Genomic DNA, 20,781 nt, shown 5'->3' with positions numbered 1-20,781 from the left:
GAACTGATAACAGGCGATAAGATTAATGAAAATAAAATTCGACAGGAATATAAAAATCAAATTTAATGACAGACGGTATGATAGATATCAACACGAATTTATTGATAAGGGCTTTATCAGTTAGCATAGGTCATGTTTTCTCCAGATATGAAGGAAGAAAAAAACGTCGTGTATAGCAATTACTTTTTGAGTATCATTAAAAAATTGGCTTTGCCCTCTCTGACCTTCTAAAGAACTAATTATCTTAATTGCCATTTCTAGATATATAGATTATATATATATATATATATATATATATATATATATATATATATATATATATATATATATATATATATATATATATATATATATATATATATATATATATATATATATATATATATATATATATATATATATATATATATATATATATATCATGTATTGGGGTACCCAGTATGTGTTGTATATTATATATATATATTATGTATATATTATTATTGTATGTATTATGTGTGTTATATTATACAAGCACGCGCTGAAACAGGAGTATTTCAAAGGGTACTCAGTAGGAGAAGTGGGACAGAACTTCATCTGATTATTCTCTGTCATATTAACCTCCCTTAGTGTCCTAAGTCAAGTCCTTGTATAGGAATTGAAAACACGAAACTACTAAGAGCCTATAAGTACAAATTCGTAAAACTTGACGTTACAAATTCGTAATTTTACAAAATGTTAGCACAAAGATCTGGCAGCCCATTTAGTGTTCCAGCTGGAATTTTTCTTAGTGTGTAAGTTTAGCCGGAGTCGTAAATCACCTATTACGGATGTAAATAGTAAATAAATTTGTTTCTCTAAAGACTCTCTTCGTATCTGATATCCGTCTAGAAATTCTGATATAACGATAGTTGGCAATTGAACTAAGAGAATTAGCGATTGGTCATGAGAATAAAGAGAAATATCAAGGCTGAAGGTGAACAGAAAGTGCCCTAAATAGGAGGGGGTTGCCATCCCTGAGCCCCCCACTTTTGTGTTTTGTCTTGTGCTTAGGAAACAAAAATAATCGCTTTCTAAAGTAAGTTTCATTTTCCAATCCTTCAATTATTTGCACGCCTAATTATGTTAATTTGCTAAAATATAGTCTACATAAGTTTTAGTCACAGTAAAAGTTTTGGTTGAAATTTTTTAAATGGCAATAGGTAAAAATATGTATATTCAACACCTAAAGTATTAAGGCTCGTTCATTTAAGAGATTGCCTGTCAAGTAAGCATTGCAGCCGAGATCAGTACCAGCGTTGAATCCTAAACATATGGTTTCACAGGCTGCTTCTTTACACAATAAATTAAAAAAATTTTCCCACAAAACCAATTTTTTCAAATAAAAGTTAAGAGCTCCATTAAACAAAAATGAGCAGAAATAAAGTAAAATAATCTTCAAACCGTAAAACTACCACAATCACTATAAATAAATAAGTAAAACCAAAAACGAAAAGAACTTACAAAAAAAACGGAGTCAAACTGAAAAATTAACAAAAATTAACATGAGTAGAGTTGAAAACCCCCATGCCTCCTCAAGACCAGACCATAATTTGCAATTTACTAAAAAAATAAAAAACGAATGACCGTGGATTGTCCGTTTAAAATATAAATACTGATATTTATTCCTTAAAATGTATTTTGTTTTCAGTAAAGTGCAAATTATGTTCTGTTCTTGAGAAGGCATGGGGGTTGTCAACCCTATTCATGTTATTTTTGCTCGTTTTGAGTTTAACTCGGTTATTTTCTGTAATTACTGTTCGTTTTCGGTTTCATTTATTTATTGGTAGTAATTTGTCGTAGTTCTACGTTTGGAAGATTATTTGACTTTATTTCTGTTCATTTTTGGTTTAATGGAGATCTTTACTTTTCTTTGAAAAACTTGTTTTGTGGAAAATTTTTTAAAATTAGTATCTGTTCTTTTTTTTATTTGGAATTTGTTTATATATTTTGAGTTTTTTCTATACGAATCCATTGCTTGGCTTGTTATTTGTATTTTACAGAAGCCTTTTCAACAGTTTTAACCCTGACATGCACATATTACCTTTTGGTCAATTGATCTTCCCCTTTAAGCATTCTGTGAAAGTTCCAACTTAATACCTAAATCTATTCTTGAGATACGCTCTTTTGACAATATGTATGCAATTATTGTTTTTTGATTTAATTGAAATTTTCCCTCTATATTATAAATGTAGTAGTGTGGTAGTAGTAGTAGCAGTCGTGGTAGCTGTAGTAGTAGTAGTAGCGTGCAAATATTTTCTTTTTGGTCAATTGATCATCTTCCTTATAATTTCCCTTCCTTATAATGTCATTCTTGAGTTACGTCTTTTTGACAACCCAAATACACCTAACGTGTTTTGATTTAGTTCAACATTCCCCTCAACATTTTCTGAATGTCTCACCTGAATACCCTTGGTTTTTTTGGAAAGTCAAGGTCAACCACGCATACCTTTCTCAATAATATATACAATATGTAAACAATTAACGAATTGCCTAACTTATAGCCCTTGACTTGAGGACTGTGGGGAGGGAGGGGTGGGGAAGTTGGCATCACCAAATGCAAAAGTACTGGACCTTTCAACAATGCTGAAAAAAGTAGATGGTTTAAAAGAGATTTTGATTGGATGTTTGTTTCAGGAAATGATGGGTGTGGGTAGGGGCTGCTTGCCCTCCAATCACTTTTTACTCTTAAAAAAGGTACTATAACCTCGAATTTTCTATCAAATAGGCCATATCCAACGTTTATGCGACAGCCCATTCTACAGAAACCTTATATGTCCCCTGAGGATAACTTATAGCTGCTACCGCAGGGCTCTGGTTGGTTGTGTTTACCCTGGAGGCATTGTTATATTTTCTTTTGGACTATATTGAACAAAAAGGCTATCTCACAGTTTCGATCAGATGCATCTGGGGAAAAAACGCGGGGGGGGGGGGGGGTAGTTGCTCTCTGATTACCTTTGACTCTTGAAAAGGGCACTAGAACACCTGATTTCCAGTCGACTGAGCCCCGTCCAAAGCTTGTACGACCCTCCCTTTCATAAAAACCTTATATATTAATAATAGGCAACTATTATAACTTATAGCCCTTGCCCTGAGGACTCTGGGGAGGGAGGGGGTGGGGAAGTTGACATCACCAAATGCAAAATTACTGGACCTTACAACAATGCTGAAAAAAGTAGATGGTTTAAAAGAGATTTTGATTGGATGTTTGTTTCAGGAAATGATGGGTGTGGGTAGGGGCTGCTTGCCCTCCAATCACTTTTGACTCTTAAAAGAGGTACTATAACCTCGAATTTTCTATCAATGAGGCCCTATCCAACGTTTATACGACAGCCCATTCTACAGAAACCTTATATGCCCCCTGAGCATAACTTACAACTGCTACCGCAGGGCTCTGGTTGGTTGTGTTTACCCTGGAGCCATTGTTATATTGTCTTTTGGACTATATTGAACAAAAAGGCTATCTCACAGTTTAGATCAGATGCATTTGGGGAAAAGAAGACGTGGGGGGGTAGTTTCCCTCTGATCACCTTTGACTCTTGAAAAGGGCACTAGAACACCTGATTTCCAGTCGACTGAGCCCCGTTCAAAGCTTGTACGACCCTCTCTTTCATAAAAACCTTACATATTAATAATGGGCAACTATTATAACTTGTAGCCCTTGCCCTGAGGGCTTTTGGGAGGGTGTCATCCCCAAAAACTGAATTTTTGGACCTTCCAACTAAGCTGAAACAAATGGATATCTCAAAATTTGGATTGGATGCGTTTGGGGAAATGATAGGCGTAGGAGAAGGGGCTGATTGCTCTTCAATCACTTTCGACTTTTATGAAGAACTTTCAATTTCCAATCAAGTGAGCTCCTTTCGAAGTTTCTACGATAACTACTTCTATACGAAGGACCCGAGTCAGAAAAAATCCCACACAAACACACAATAAATACATTTTGCCCTGGTCGCTCTTTACTTAGGCAACGCTATTGCGGTGATTATGATGATGGGGCAGCGTCTCATCCTTGGGGGGCATCAGTGGTGTTAACCCCCAAAAACATAGAGGGGGACCAAATGTACTTCTCAAAATCTAGGGGGGGGATTTGTTAATTTGTCATTTTTTTCAATAAAAGTTAAAAAAGAGGCATTTTTCAACGAAAATGCCCCCGAAAAAGACGTTTTTCGAGATGAAGGGGGCAGCAGAAAATCTAGAGGAAAAAATGCCTCTCTCCCCCTTGAAACCACTGAGGGGCACACGTCCTAGAGCTCTGTCATACTAGAAACGGTGACCACGCATCCAGAAGGCTGAGATCTTCTTTGGGAAGCGATGCAGAGTTGAAAGTATGGAGCCTTCCGGCCCTACTTCACCGACCCAACAAAAGCAACCAGTGAAGAGAGGAAATAATCCGCACCATTTTGGTCGGTCAATTGTATGAAAATCCAAAGAATATGAATCAAATCAGGCATTTTGTCCCCACCAACAAAGGGGAGACTTTTACAACAGAAGGTCGTAGATTAACTTCAGCCCCAGCGACTGGAGGAAGAAAACAATGAAACACTCAGTGTTGGGTAACATTGTATGTTATCCATTTTGCACCAGATAAATGTCCCTTTGCCCTGTATATCTATTGCTTTCAGCCGCACTTTAAAGGTATTGACTTTTCAAGGCTTTGAATCTATTATACCTCGGCTTTGCATTAAGTTGTTCACGATGGCAGAGCGTGATATTAAAAACTAGCAAATTGCTAACTTGGCCCACTCAGTTAATCCTTTCCCTAGTTGGTCTGTGTCAGCCTGGTCCGCGGAAGAGGCAAGATTACTAGTTTTTGTTTTATATGTTTTTTCTGTAACAATCATAGTTAATAACGAGTTTATAGTCTGCTCAAGTTTAATTCATATTAAGCTTGTATTTTTGTCTGTGTGATCAACCTGGTAAATAAAAATGAGTTATTTTTCTTCTCCCGCTTTTAGCTATTACCTAACCCAGTTAGGTTGGGGAAAGGGAGTTGTAGGTGAGTTCTTAGTATATGTTGAAGTGTGGTACCCACATTCCCCAATCTTGGTAATTAGTGGCCACCTATCAACACTCAGGACCAACTAAATATCCACTTCCCGTAGGAAACTAATTGTCCCACTTTGCAGATAAATGAAAAAAAAAAACCTCCTGTCTGGATTAAAAAAAAACCTCTAGAACGCAACTTATAGATGGATCTAATAGGTCAAATATCTAGCTGTATAGTTTAGAACCAAACATTACTGCAATGCTAGAGAGAGATGTGATGGATCAAAAATTTCTCGTTTTCTGAATTTAAGAGTAGGATCTTTTTTTGTTCAAGCAAGGCGAAAATTGCCTGGCGTCAAATAGTAGACTTATCTCAATCAATAGCAGCATCAAGAGCCTTTGCCAAATTAAGGCCACCCAACTGCATGTTTACATGCACGAGTAGATGCTGCACAATTGCCAAAATTTTAGATACAAATTATTCAACGAATTACATTTCTAAGGCTTCTGAAGGTAAAGAACTTATACTTACCGCACCCGTGGGAGAAAACTCAGCACCTGCTCCACGCCAGCAGCGCAACTCACCAAGGTTCTATACCTCTATAAGGCAGATAGATATACCCATATCCGTTACCACAAAGATTGAAGAGGCTTTTCCATCATGGCTCAGCAAAGATAGGGTGGGTCAGGAGCCCCCTCCGGTCCCCGATTGTTTCGTAAACGAGATTTACCACACAGCAATATTTGGTCTCAGCAGGAAGCCTACGGTTGGGGCGCCCCTTTAAAGGACAAACTGAGACATATTTGGGACTTGGTCTCAATAGGAGACTTTTCTTTACATACGCTGCCTCCGAAATGAAAGATTTAGCCAACCCTGGGAAAGCTTTTGCTGGGGAGCTGAGAATGCATGGAGCTGAGGAGCTATGGTAGCAACAGATAAATCGACAGTAGCTATTAAATAAACAATGAGGGTGGGGGCCATTATTTCTCCCTAAAGGAGCGATGATAACGCCAAATAGCGTTAATTACCCCACAGAGTTGACTGCACCATCCAGAAAAAAAGAATCTACAATTACACGGCTGGAAAGTATCGAGCGTAGACTGGAAAAGAAAGGTTACACGAGGAAATCAACACCTAAGATTACTCGGTCACAGCAAGGACCTAGCATTTAATTACGAAATGAAAAGGGTCAAGGTAGCATGGGACGGTGTAGTAAAACAAAGACTAACACTTTCGAAACAAGTCCCGACAACTGAAGAATTTAATGTAACTAAGCGCTGGTAGAAAACTCGGGAATTGGCAGCTAGAACAAGTTTGTTTCGGATAAGGGAGCCATAACTACGGGGGGATGACGGAGCAAAGGAAGTACCTGGAAGAGGGGAACCTTTGCAAAATGTCAATGGTGGCACCATAAATGTTTTCAAAATCAGTGTCGCTGATATACACAAACTTAGTGATATCGAGGGTCGAACCGAGGGTTCAGATTTCGCAGCTGTTCAGACAGTTTTATAGTTATCTGATTTTGAATATTTAAATTCAGGATGCTATATTAGTTGAGTCAAAATACAACCATCAAACCGGTAGAAACCTAAGCTTTATTTAATGAATATACTTTAGTTAATAGACATAGGAGGTAATCGCAACGCCCAAACCGAACTTTCAAACAAAAGTTCAGTTTAGCTAGCCGATAATAACCTCATACAATGGTTCATAGGGTCCCACCTTCCTCACTGCTGATAGAGTTGTACGGATTTCAGTGCTTCCATTCCACTAATGTGGGAATAAAGTATTTAAGTGCGAAAAGAAGAGTAGAATTATAGTAGGACACAATCCGGAAGTAAGTATGTTATCGTTGTTACTATTTAAACAGGAATGTTAACAAAATTGATTCTTACGCTATATTACTAGTGTTTCCACTTCAATTTTTTTCAATTCCTAAAAGGATGGTGGAAAATCCCTATTTTCAACACCAAAATCCCTAAAAGTTTCCCCATTTTCTGACTTCTTTCCAAGTTACAAGTAAAGACTTATTAGGATGACTTTTAATAGCAATTGTTCAAGACAACTTATTTTGCAGCTCAAGACCTTTTACGTGTACCAACAAATCTTCTTTTGACGTTTAAAACAATGCTTTGTATTTATTGACAAGTTAAGTTCGGTTTAGATTTATATATTCCGGGTCCATATCTTAGATTTTGAACTATATGAATGTATTTTATTTATTTGTTTTTTTTGCTATTATTTTTTCTTTCTATATTGCTATTTTTATAACACCCTCGTTTTCATTCAAATTGGCGCGAAGAATTGGCATGAATGATATCCAACCGGTCACTTTTTCACGCACTATTTTTGTTTTGACTTTTTTTTATATTGAGCTGTTAATTTGAAGCAGAGTGTAGTAGAAAAAATGAATCACTTTAAGCTTGCTTTAAGGACAGCGCCTGCATTTTTATCTTTTGAGTTATTTGATTTTAAGTAATATAGACAGAAGACTGCTACTTGTCTCCCAGTTTTCCAGAAAATGCCGAATATAGACGCACTTTAATTTGTATTCAAAAAAATTTAACGAGAATTGCCAAATAATAAGATTTAAGCGAAAACACCAAATACTAAGATTGATACCCTGAGTCGGCGTTGTCGTCGCCATCCCCATCGTCTTTCCCAATATCTAAAAAAGTGACGCATTCGGACGCAGTCGCATCGGATTTCACGGACTTCATTTTTTTCTTTAAACTCTCGGTGAACGTAGGGGGGCCTTTACGCTTCATCCCATAATTGACAGAAATTGTCACAGCTAAAGTTACGTTTTTGATCCTATTCCTCTTTTCATTTTTACTGTTTTTAAAAGGCTGAAAAGTCTTTCCACAACATCTGAGCAGAGAAGTCTAAAAATAAACCGAAAGACACTGAAGAACACTAGTGAACTTTAGCACTCCACTTGGCCTCTTGATGGACGCCACCCAGTTCCAAAAATCAAACCGTCAATCCTTCCCCGTTGGTAATTTTTTTTCAAATTTCGCGGGTCTATCCAAGTCCGACAGAAACAAGGACGTTTGTCAATCGCTTTTGCCGAAATCCCGCCGTTGTATCCAAAATTCCTATTTCCATAACACAAATCCATAGGCTCGTTAAGGAAAAAAGTGGAAAATTCAAATTTAAAGTAGAAATAAAATACTAAAGTAGGTCTAAAAACATTACAGGAGAAACATTCAAAATAAAGTATTCTATTCTAAAATATAGTAGAAATGGAAGCACTGATGGATTTATAAGACCCTTAGTTCAACTACCATAACTTAATTATTATTCAGCCATACCAAGTTGGGCACTATAGAAACATTTTGCAGAAATATGTGGAATTTCCACCTACTATCACAAAGCCAGTGAAGGTTAAATTAATAAAAGTAAAAATGAATGAGGAAAATATTAGCTGGCCAACGTTAACTTACATTTAAAAGTTCGGTTTTTCTAGCTTAATTTTCAGCACCTATGATCAAATTTCTATTTGCAATGTTTGTAATATTCCAAGTAAAGCCAACACAAAAAATGACGCGATTTCACATAGCTTAGTTCGGAGCGTGAGATCAGACCCTTTGACCTGTCTACTGTGCAACGAACAGAAGGCACCCTCCCCAGACAGATATCACAATGATGAAACAATAAAATATTGACCTTAATTCAAGCTTAATTAAAGAAAAACATAAACAACCGTGTTTCTCAACTTTAAGGACTGATATTTTTCGTTTCAATGCTAGTAATTTACATATTATTAGGATAGTATGAAAATAAGTATATATAGGTATAGTATATCGCTAGTAAAGTATAAGCGCACAACCAAGGAAGCTTAGCCACCAACAATAGCTTAAAATTGCACAGGACAAGCTACTAAATTAGTTCAGTACATCTGTAGCCTTGAGGTCAATATATCGTGACACACTGGCGAATTAAGATTAGTGTTCTGTACGCCCCCCCCCCCTTCCTTTCAAATAGTGTCAAGTTGACTGTCACACCGTATTTTGTGCAATAGATAGGTTTCATAAATAATGTAGGCCTCGGGTAATACATTCAATAGGTTTCTGAAATGACGCATGGTTTAAGTAGACTATATGATGTTAGTATAGAATGTTATGTGAAATAGATGTTAGTGATGTAAGGTATGTGATGTTAATGACGCATGGTTTAAGTCGGCTATGTGATGTTAATGAAATATTTTAAGCAAAAACAGTGAAATATTAAAAGTTTAACCTTTCTCTTAACATGTTAAACGTTTAGTTGACTTTTGACAAAGAATGAATGAAAAAAGAAAAATGCCATAAAATGTTTTAATTCTGGAAAAATTACCTGTAGAAAAAACAAACAAGCTTAAAATAAATATAATAGAACCTTATTTCGGAAACGTCTGTTGTAAACACGACATTAACGTACTTGGGAAAGTAAGATCAAACAATTTCAAAACCTACCTTAGATATGAAATTTCTAGAAGTGAACTATTAGCATGAAATTACAAGGCAAGTTTTGGGGATTGGCATTAACAGATAAAGATATCATTTGTATGGTCCAAGCCACAGACCATCTACATTACTTTGAAAAACTTCCTGGTAATTTATTCACTGGTTGCAGAGTCAGGTCTCTGGGCATCACCACGATGGGGCCATGCCGGGGCAATGGCCTACCCCGGGGAAAAGAAAGACAATTTAACACTTCTCCTTGTTATTCCAATTATTCGCTTCATTCGTACACACATCGAACTACTACCTATTGACACATTTAAAGTACTTTGATTTATTGCAATTAAATCTATCCATTGGAAAAACGCCAACTCCCCCATGGAAATAAATTCAGCGAATTGTTTGAGTAAGCATAATCAGCCTGAAATTCATTTTTAGCAATTTTTGATTTGCGTAATATCTATCTGGGCTGAGTGAACAGTCTTAGGTCACATGTTCCATTTCGCAACACAAGGTCAAAAATAGCACAAAAACTTCGACTACTTTGCAGGGGTGTCAATTCATGAAAATATAAGGTGATGTGGGGGGGGGGGTAAAACTTACTTTCCAAAATCTAGGGGGAGAGACAATTTTGATGTTTTTTCAATATTTCCAATGAAAAAAGGATATTTTACAAATATAGAGGACTATTGTCCCCTCCTCACCCCGATTGACGCGACTGCTGCTTTGTATAATACCAAATGATAATAATAATAATAATTTTATTATAAGCCAAAAAACAGGCCATACAGAACAGTATTCTTAATTACACTCCACAAGAAAAATAACATAAATATCAAGTTTCACTCATTGATGACAACGCTTCATTTACATATTTACATAACTGCCTGATTGTCCTTTTTACAGTCGTTTTAAGGATCCCCGGGAAATCCAACTTGCCACCCACAAAATAAATTTCCCTTAATATAGAAAGTTGCTGGCATTCTGTGAGAATATGGGCCACATCCTCAATACCTAGGTTACATCTGGGGCAAGAGTAATCCACATTTGCATCTGGGGCCACCCTATTTCTTTCAAATACTCTTTTTCCATTTTTTAGTGGCAGGCAATTCGCTCGGATCCGAAACCAAGTCCTCAATGTCTCCCCCAGTAATCCTAGTTTAAAATAATATTCGATTCCAAATATTTCTTTTACATGGGAATAAAACTTCAATTTTTCAGATGTTTTAACTGCCTGGGTACAAATTTGGACTTCCTGGTATTTTATTTTTTCTACAATCATATCCAAAAACGACTCACCCTGATCTGAGGGTCCTAGCCCCTCATTCCAAATATATGATAATCCTAATCCATCTAAAACATTTTTTATTTGATACGGCCATAATCTTTTACGTTTCGACCGTAGCATATCCACATAAGCTGCTTTTGCTAACCAATCTTTTGACAGACTTAGAACTTTTAGCCAGTACCGGATCAGCTGTGCTAATCTACTCATTCTCAGCAAAAATATACCTAGGTCACCTTTTATTGCCTGATTGTGGGTCGTTACGTGAAGACCAATTAATCTCTTAAAGTGTTGCAGCTGAATTGATTCCAATTGTGGTGCCGGATCATGTTGTTGCCGGGTCAATGTTGATTTGAAAGTGACAAAAAATTAGCGAGGGTACATAGGAATAACCGGGTTAAGCCCGCTGGTTTGAAAAGCCTCTGGGGACGGACTTCACCTTATATAGTCTCCTAACCAATAGGAAAACGTTTTAGTTGCTCATTGCCTTGTATTGAGCTAAAAGATTCTCGAACTCCCTATAAGCTTGTTTAATAATTGTGTGTTTTAGTAAAGAACAATTTCTAATTTTCGCTCGTAATTCCAATGCTTTTGTTCATTCGCCCCATGAATATCATAGAACAAACCAAACAAAAGATTACCATTAAATGTATGGGACCCCTCGGCTAGTGCAAACTCGGGACCTAACCAGATAGAACCAGCAAAAAATTACCATTAAATGTATGGGACCCCTCGGCTAATGCAAAATCGGGACCTAACCAGATAGAACGAGCAAAAAATTACCATTATATGTATGGGACCCCTCGGCTAGTGTAAACTCGGGACCTAACTAGATAGAACCAGCAAAACATTACCATTAAATTTAAGGGACCCCTCGGCTAGTGCAGACTCGGGCCCTAACCAGATAGAACCAGCAAAAATTACCATTAAATTTATGGGACCCCTCGCCTAGTGCAAAATCGGGATCTAACCAGATAGAACCAGCAAAAAATTACCATTAAATGTATGGGACCCCTCGGCTAGTGCAAACTCGGGACATAACCAGATAGAACCAGCAAAAAATTACAGTTAAATGTATGGGACCCCTCGGCTAGTGCAAACTCGGGACCTAGCCAGATAGAACCAGCAAAAATTACCATTAAATGTATGGGAACCCTCGGATAGTGCAAACTCGGGACTTAACCAGATAGAACCAGCAAAAAATTACCATTAAATGTATGGGACCCCTCGGCTAGTGCAAACTCGGGACCTAACCAGATAGAACCAGCAAAAAATTACCATTAAATGTATGGGACCCCTCGGCTAATGCAAAATCGGGACCTAACCAGATAGAACGAGCAAAAAATTACCATTATATGTATGGGACCCCTCGGCTAGTGTAAACTCGGGACCTAACTAGATAGAACCAGCAAAACATTACCATTAAATTTAAGGGACCCCTCGGCTAGTGCAGACTCGGGCCCTAACCAGATAGAACCAGCAAAAATTACCATTAAATTTATGGGACCCCTCGCCTAGTGCAAACTCGGGATCTAACCAGATAGAACCAGCAAAACATTACCATTAAATGTATGGGACCCCTCGGCTAGTGCAAACTCGGGACTTAACCAGATAGAATCAGCAAAAAATTACCATTAAATTTAAGGGACCCCTCGGCTAGTGCAGACTCGGGCCCTAACCAGATAGAACCAGCAAAAATTACCATTAAATTTATGGGACCCCTCGCCTAGTGCAAACTCGGGATCTAACCAGATAGAACCAGCAAAACATTACCATTAAATGTATGGGACCCCTCGGCTAGTGTAAACTCGGGACCTAACTAGATAGAACCAGCAAAACATTACCATTAAATTTAAGGGACCCCTCGGCTAGTGCAGACTCGGGCCCTAACCAGATAGAACCAGCAAAAATTACCATTAAATTTATGGGACCCCTCGCCTAGTGCAAACTCGGGATCTAACCAGATAGAACCAGCAAAACATTACCATTAAATGTATGGGACCCCTCGGCTAGTGCAAACTCGGGACCTAACCAGATAGAACCAGCAAAAATTACCATTAAATTTATGGGACCCCTCGCCTAGTGCAAACTCGGGATCTAACCAGATAGAACCAGCAAAACATTACCATTAAATGTATGGGACCCCTCGGCTAGTGCAAACTCGGGACTTAACCAGATAGAATCAGCAAAAAATTACTACTAAATGTATGAGACCCCTCGGCTAGTGCAAACTCGGGACCGAACCAGATAGAACATATTTAACAGAAACATACAAACAAATACCATCTCCAAAGAATGCAAAAACTTAGATTGGAGCTCTTCATATCTACTAATTAGTCCTAAAAAGGAGTAAAACTGAATATAGGCCGCTCCTTTAAGTTGTATATTTTGGTCCGATGTCCCATCAAATAAAGTAATAGTTTAATTTTATCTAAATTGCAGTGATGTAAAATATTTTAACTCAAATTCCCCAAGGTAGTTATATTTACAACCTTAGAAGCCGGGGGGGGGGCATTTTATTCTGAAACAAATGTGCAAAATAAAAATAAAGAGCCATATAGATAAGCCCTCTACAATGCTTACTTTAGAAGTCGACACTTAAGAACTCAAACTACATAAGAACGGTTTCCATTCGGTGAAAAAAAAAGAAGCTAAAACATCGACAATCATGGCATTTCTGAGTACTTTGTCGGGTAACTGAAACGATTATTAAATACGTCTTTAGATTCCTCTACGAATTTTTTAATTAAGCACATAACACTTCTGATTTCAATTTAACTTTTAGCTTTTTTCATCAAAAATTGAAATACAGTAATAAAAGACTCACCACTGCAAATATCTTTAGGAAATTTCAAGATTTTTACGACTTTTCATAGAATTTTGTTTAATTTTAAATACTTTTTGCTTAATTTTTCCTATAATTCAATATTTTTTTTCATATTTTTGAGGTTTTGCCTCTCTTTCCCCTGAAATATACCAAATTAGTAAAGGGTATAGCATACTATTAAACCTAATCTACCACTTTTGGGTAAAGGCATCCATTTTAAGAAAAATATACGTACAATTTTGGCTTCGGCATGACCGAGAAAATTTTCAACGTTTGGACGCTTCCCACCGAGACCAAGAGTCCGTCCAAGCCATGCTTTTACCAGTTAAAATTATGAGACTTGTAATTATCTTCAAAATTTACCGTTTCAAATTTTTCTCCTCAGGAAGAGGTCGTAGTTCCTCAGCCAGAAGGGAAAAGCACCGCATATAGCACGACTTTTAACCATTTTTTAGAAATGTTTTGAGATATTGATTATTTAGAAGAGACGATTAAGGCAACAGAGGCATCAACTGAGGGGGAGGGGCAGGAGGGCACTGACCCCAAGCTTTCTCTTCCCCTAGATGTTAAAAATGGCATTTTCGATATTCTTTATTGAAGAATAGCGTTTTCGGTACTTGAAAAAAACTTAGTACTTGAGTACTTAGTACCCGAGTTTGCACTAGCCGAGGGGTCTCATACATTTAGTAGTAATTTTTTGCTGATTCTATCTGGTTAAGTCCCGAGTTTGCACTAGCCGAGGGGTCCCATACATTTAATGGTAATTTTTTGCTGGTTCTATCTGGTTAGATCCCGAGTTTGCACTAGGCGAGGGGTCCCATAAATTTAATGGTAATTTTTGCTGGTTCTATCTGGTTAGGGCCCGAGTTTACACTAGAAGAGGGGTCCCATAAATTTAATGGTAATTTTTTGCTGGTTCTATCTGGTTAGGTCCCGAGTTTGCTCTAGCCGAGGGGTCCCATACATTTAATGGAAATTTTTGCTGATTCTATCTGGTTAAGTCCCGAGTTTGCACTAGCCGAGGGGTCCCATACATTTAATGGTAATTTTTTGCTGGTTCTATCTGGTTAGGTCCCGAGTTTGCACTAGCCGAGGGGTCCCATACATTTAATGGTAATTTTTTGCTGGTTCTATCTGGTTAGATCCCGAGTTTGCACTAGGCGAGGGGTCCCATAAATTTAATGGTAATTTTTGCTGGTTCTATCTGGTTAGGGCCCGAGTTTGCACTAGAAGAGGGGTCCCATAAATTTAATGGTAATTTTTTGCTGGTTCTATCTGGTTAGGTCCCGAGTTTGCACTAGCCGAGGGGTCCCATACATTTAATGGTAATTTTTTGCTGGTTCTATCTGGTTAGGTCCCGAGTTTGCACTAGCCGAGGGGTCCCATACATTTAATGGAAATTTTTGCTGGTTCTATCTGGTTAGGTCCCGAGTTTGCACTAGCCGAGGGGTCCCATACATTTAATGGTAATTTTTTGCTGGTTCTATCTGGTTAGGTCCCGAGTTTGCACTAGCCGAGGGGTCCCATACATTTAATGGTAATTTTTTGCTGGTTCTATCTGGTTAGGTCCCGAGTTTGCACAAGCCGAATCGTCCCATACATTTAATGGTAATCTTTTGTTTGGTTTGTTCTATGATATTCATGGGGCGAATGAACAAAAGCATTGAAATTACGAGCGAAAATTAGAAATTGTTCTTTACTAAAACACACAAGTATTAAACAAGCTTATAGGGAGTTCGAGAATCTTTTAGCTCAATACAAGGCAATGAGCAACTAAAACGTTTTCCTATTGGTTAGGAGACTATATAAGGTGAAGTCCGTCCCCAGAGGCTTTTCAAACCAGCGGGCTTAACCCGGTTATTCCTGTGTACCCTCGCTAATTTTTTATCACTTTCAAATCAACATTTGGTATTATACAATGCAGCAGTCGCGTCAATCGGGGTGAGGAGGGGACAATAGTCCTCTATATTTGTAAAATATCCTTTTTTCATTGGAAATATTGAAAAAACATCAAAATTGTCTCTCCCCCTAGATTTTGGAAAGTGCGTTTTACCCCCCCCCCCCCACATCACCTTATATTTTCATGAATTGACACCCCTGCAAAGTAGTCGAAGTTTTTGTGCTATTTTTGACCTTGTGTTGCGAAATGGAAGATGCGACCTAAGACTGTTCACTCAGCCCAGATAGATATTACGCAAATCAAAAATTGCTAAAAATGAATTTCAGGCTGATTATGCTTACTCAAACAATTCGCTGAATTTATTTCCATGGGGGAGTTGGCGTTTTTCCAATGGATAGATTTAATTGCAATAAATCAAAGTACTTTAAATGTGTCAATAGGTAGTAGTTCGATGTGTGTACGAATGAAGCGAATAATTGGAATAACAAGGAGAAGTGTTAAATTGTCTTTCTTTTCCCCCGGGGTAGGCCATTGCCCCGGCATGGCCCCATCGTGGTGATGCCCAGAGACCTGACTCTGCAACCAGTGAATAAATTACCAGGAAGTTTTTCAAAGTAATGTAGATGGTCTGTGGCTTGGACCAGACAAATGATATCTTTATCTGTTAATGCCAATCCCCAAAACTTCCCTTGTAATTTCATGCTCATAGTTCACTTCTAGCAATTTCATATCTAAGGTAGGTTTTGAAATTGTTTGATCTTACTTTCCCCACTACGTTAATGTCGTGTTTAGAACAGACGTTTCCGAAATAAGGTTCTATTATATTTATTGTATTCTTGTTTGTTTTTTCTACACGTAATTTTTCCAGAATTAAAACATTTTATGGCACCTTTCTTTTTTCATTCATTCTTTGTCAAAAGTCAACTAAACGTTTAACATGTTAAGAGAAAGGTTAAACTTTTAATATTTCACTGTTTTTGCTTAAAATATTTCATTAACATCACATAGCCGACTTAAACCATGCGTCATTAACATCACATACCTTACATCACTAACATCTACATCACATAACATTCTATACTAACATCATATAGTCTACTTAAACTATGCGTCATTTCAGAAACCTCTTGAATGTATTACCCGAGGGCTACATTATTTATGAAACCTATCTATTGCACAAAATACGGTGTGACAGTCAACTTGACGCTATTTGAAAGGAAGGGGGGGGGGGGCGTACAGAACACTGATCTTAATTCGCCAGTGTTTCACGATATATTGACCTCAAGGCTACAGATGTACTGAACTAATTTAGTAGCTTGTCCTCTGCAATTTTAAGCTATTGTTGGTGGCTAAGCTTCCTTGGTTGTGCGCTTATACTATACTAGCGATATACTATACCTATATATACTTATTTTCATACTATCCTAATAATATGTAAATTACTAGCATTGAAACGAAAAATATCAGTCCTTAAAGTTGAGAAACACGGTTGTTTATGTTTTTCTTTAATTAAGCTTGAATTAAGGTCAATATTTTATTGTTTCATCATTGTGCTATCTGTCTGGGGAGGGTGCCTTCTGGCCGTTACACAGTAGACAGGTCAAAGGGTCTGATCTCACGCTCCGAACTAAGCTATGTGAAATCGCGTAATTTTTTGTGTTGGCTTTACTTGGAATATTACAAACATTGCAAATAGAAATTTGATCATAGGTGCTGAAAATTAAGCTAGAAAAACCGAACTTTTAAATGTAAGTTAACGTTGGCCAGCTAATATTTTCCACATTCATTTTTACTTTTATTAATTTAACCTTCACTGGCTTTGTGATAGTAGGTGGAAATTCCACATATTTCTGCAAAATGTTTCCATAGTGCCCAACTTGGTATGGCTGAATAATAATTAAGTTATGGTAGTTGAACTAAGGGTCTTATAAATCCATCAGTGCTTCCATTTCTACTATATTTTAGAATAGAATACTTTATTTTGAATGTTTCTCCTGTAATGTTTTTAGACCTACTTTAGTATTTTATTTCTACTTTAATTTTGGATTTTCCACTTTTTTCCTTGCCGAGCCTATGGATTTTTGTTATGGAAATAGGAATTTTGGATACAACGGCGGGATTTCGGCAAAAGCGATTGACAAACGTCCTTGTTTCTGTCGAACTTGGATAGACCCGCGAAATTTGAAAAAAAATTACCAACGGGGAAGGATTGACGGTTTGATTTTTGGAACTGGATGACGTCCTTCGAGACGCCAAGTGGAGCGATAAAGCTCACTAACGTTCTTCATGTCTTTCGGTTTACTTCTGGACTTCCCTGCTGAAATATCTTTGTGGAAAGACTTTTCAGTGTTCTGAAAACAGTAAAAAATGAAAAGAAGAATGAGCTCAAAAAGGTAACTTTGGCTGTGACGACTTCTTTGCGAAATTTGAAACATAATTACCAACGGGGAAGGATTGACGGTTTGATTTATATTTATATAAATCAAATATAAATATATATATATATATATATATATATATATATATATATATATATATATATATATATATATATATATATATATATATATATATATATATATATATATATATATATATATATATATATATATATATATCAAGGAGGCACACTTGTGCCTCTATAAAGAGGCGACCCACCACAATGTTAAATGATTTCCGGTCCTAGCGGTCGCAGAGAGACAGCGGTAATCGCATTTTGTAGCCCAACCTCAAACTAAGAAACGCGCGAAATTTCACTCCCCTCCGACTTTGTCTTCGTGGGCGAAAGTGTGCCGGAAGGTTCAACCCTCCGACCACAGCCCCCCTTTAGTGTTGTCCGATTGGGCTGAAATATAGATATTAAACTTCCCTAGGGCCCGGGAGCTCATCCTCGAAATTTCAGCTCAATCCGATCACTCCTTCCCTGTTTTTCAAAAAACAAATATAGCCACTTAAAGTTCATTTTTTTTTCTTGTTAGCCACGCCTACAGGCCACAGTTGGCAACTGATCCGGGTAAATGAGGACTCGTTCGAAGAAGAATTCGACCTGTTAGGGCCTTTTGATATTTCAGACCGAAAAAATTATCCCTCGAATTTACATTTACGAAAAACCTCGTTTTCCTATAAGAGCCCGTTTTCCTATAAATTTAAAATTTTATGTTAAATTTTCCCACCACAGCCCCCCTTTAACGTTGTCTGATCGGGCTGAAATTTAGAGGATAAGCTTTCCTGGGGCCTGGGAGCTTATCCTCGAAATTTCAGCTCAATCTGATCACTCCTTCCCTGTTTTCCAAAAACCAAATATCAAGTTTTGTGGGGATTTGCTTGCGTCAAAAATAGATTCCACATACTAAAAATACAATTACAATTGTGTCTCTTTAGTACAGCGGTCGATACTCCTGACTGTCAGGCGGAAGACCCGGGTTCGATTCGCCGTCAGAGGAAATTTTTTATATACTGAATTTAAAGTTTAAAAAGAAACTCAGTTTCTTTTTTAAATTATTTGAAAAAAATTACGTTAAAGAGGCCGAGTTACAAGGTCGACCCTTAAAACACCCTGTCGAGAAAGAAAAGAATAATACACAATCATCTAACAGTTAGTCAAGCAATAATAAGTAATAAACTGTACAAAAACGTGCAGAAATTATTTGAAAAAAAACTACGTTTTCTGAAGAGTTAAAGAGGCTGAGTCACAAGTTCGAACCTTAAAACGTACAGGGATTAGAAGGTACAGTTGGGGGCTGCCGCCCCCCAACCCCGCTTTCGCAGCCTTTAAATAAAAAAAATTTTTAACTGAAAGTAAGGAGCGACATTAAATCTTATAACGAACAGAAATTATTCCGTATATGAAAGGGGCTGTGCCCTCCTCAACGCCTCGCTCTTTACGCTAAAGTTTTTATTGTTTAAAAAAAGAGTTGTGAGAAAGTCAAACTTTAGCGTAAAGAGCGAGGCGTTGAGGAGGGCACAGCCCCTTTCATATACGGAATAATTTCTGTTCGTTTTAAGTTTTAATGTCGCTCCTTACTTTAGTTTAAAAAAAAATTTTTGTTTAAAGGCTGCGAAAGCGGGGGGTTTGGGGGGCGGCAGCCCCTCAACTGTACCTTCTAATCCCTGTACGTTTTAAAGTTTGAACTTGTGACTCAGCCTCTTTAACTCTTTAGAAAACGTAGTTTTTTTTCAAATAATATTTATATATAAATATATATATATATAATATATATATATATGATTTATATATATAATATATATATATATATAAATATATATATATATATATATATATATATATATATATATATATATATATATATATATATATATATATATATATATATATATATATATATATATATATATATATATATATATATATATATATATATAAATATATAAGCTATGTTTTGTAACAATATGAAAGAATTTAATACTGTTCTGAGATTGTTTTTTGAAACCTTTATCTCACAAAAAAATTGCTACAAGTCTATCTTTAGCCCCCTCTAATATTGAGCATTGCACAGTCTACGGCCTACATATATAAATAAGATTTTGTCTCCAAAGCTACCCCCTGGAGTTTCTATATATCTGTGCCAGTGTTGAACAAGATACTAAATAGTGCGCAGTTTTTTGGATTTTGACCGAGTCATTTACTTTAACTGAATAATACTAATGGCTTCACCAAAATGTTCACTTTTGGCAAACATTCCACCAATGAAAAAAATGAATGGGGCCAGTAAACCGGGGGGGGGGCAGAGCCTCCAGCTCTAACATTTCAGATATTGAATATTTAAATCAGTCAATTTTAAAAGACAAATCTTTCAAGTTCTTATTAAAATAATACATGGATTAGTGGCGGAAATGCATCTAACGTCGGAGTAAAGAGGAGATTTAGCTACGATACAAATCATGATAAAAGTAAAATAATTAACTCACCAAAATAACTATCTCGTTACCAACCATACATTAAGTCCAAATTTCTGAAAATCCTACAATTGCTGATAAGCGGGAGGATTGATAACGTTATCATCAGTATAAAAATAAGCCGTTTAGAGATAATGTGTTAGTAAAGATCGTTCTCTCAACCGATACGCATATTTGACTTTCTAAACACAATTACGCATCTAGTGGGGCCCCTCTTGTCTCAATATTTTCCGAAATTTCATAGGTTCTAGAATGTTAATTTTTATTTTTACGGCGAATAATAAGGGGAAAATACCATTTCAATAAATAGATAATTTTCACGAATAAAACTTGTCTTTGGTCACATGCATTTATTGTTTATATAGGTCAGGTGAAAAAAAATGTGTAGCCACTGGTGAT

This window comes from Artemia sp. Qi Xiang Cuo, chromosome 9 (genome assembly GCF_049724085.1).
Source record: "Artemia sp. Qi Xiang Cuo chromosome 9, ASM4972408v1, whole genome shotgun sequence".
Lineage (NCBI taxonomy): Eukaryota > Metazoa > Arthropoda > Branchiopoda > Anostraca > Artemiidae > Artemia > Artemia sp. Qi Xiang Cuo.
Note: the sequence above shows the minus strand (reverse complement) of the source record.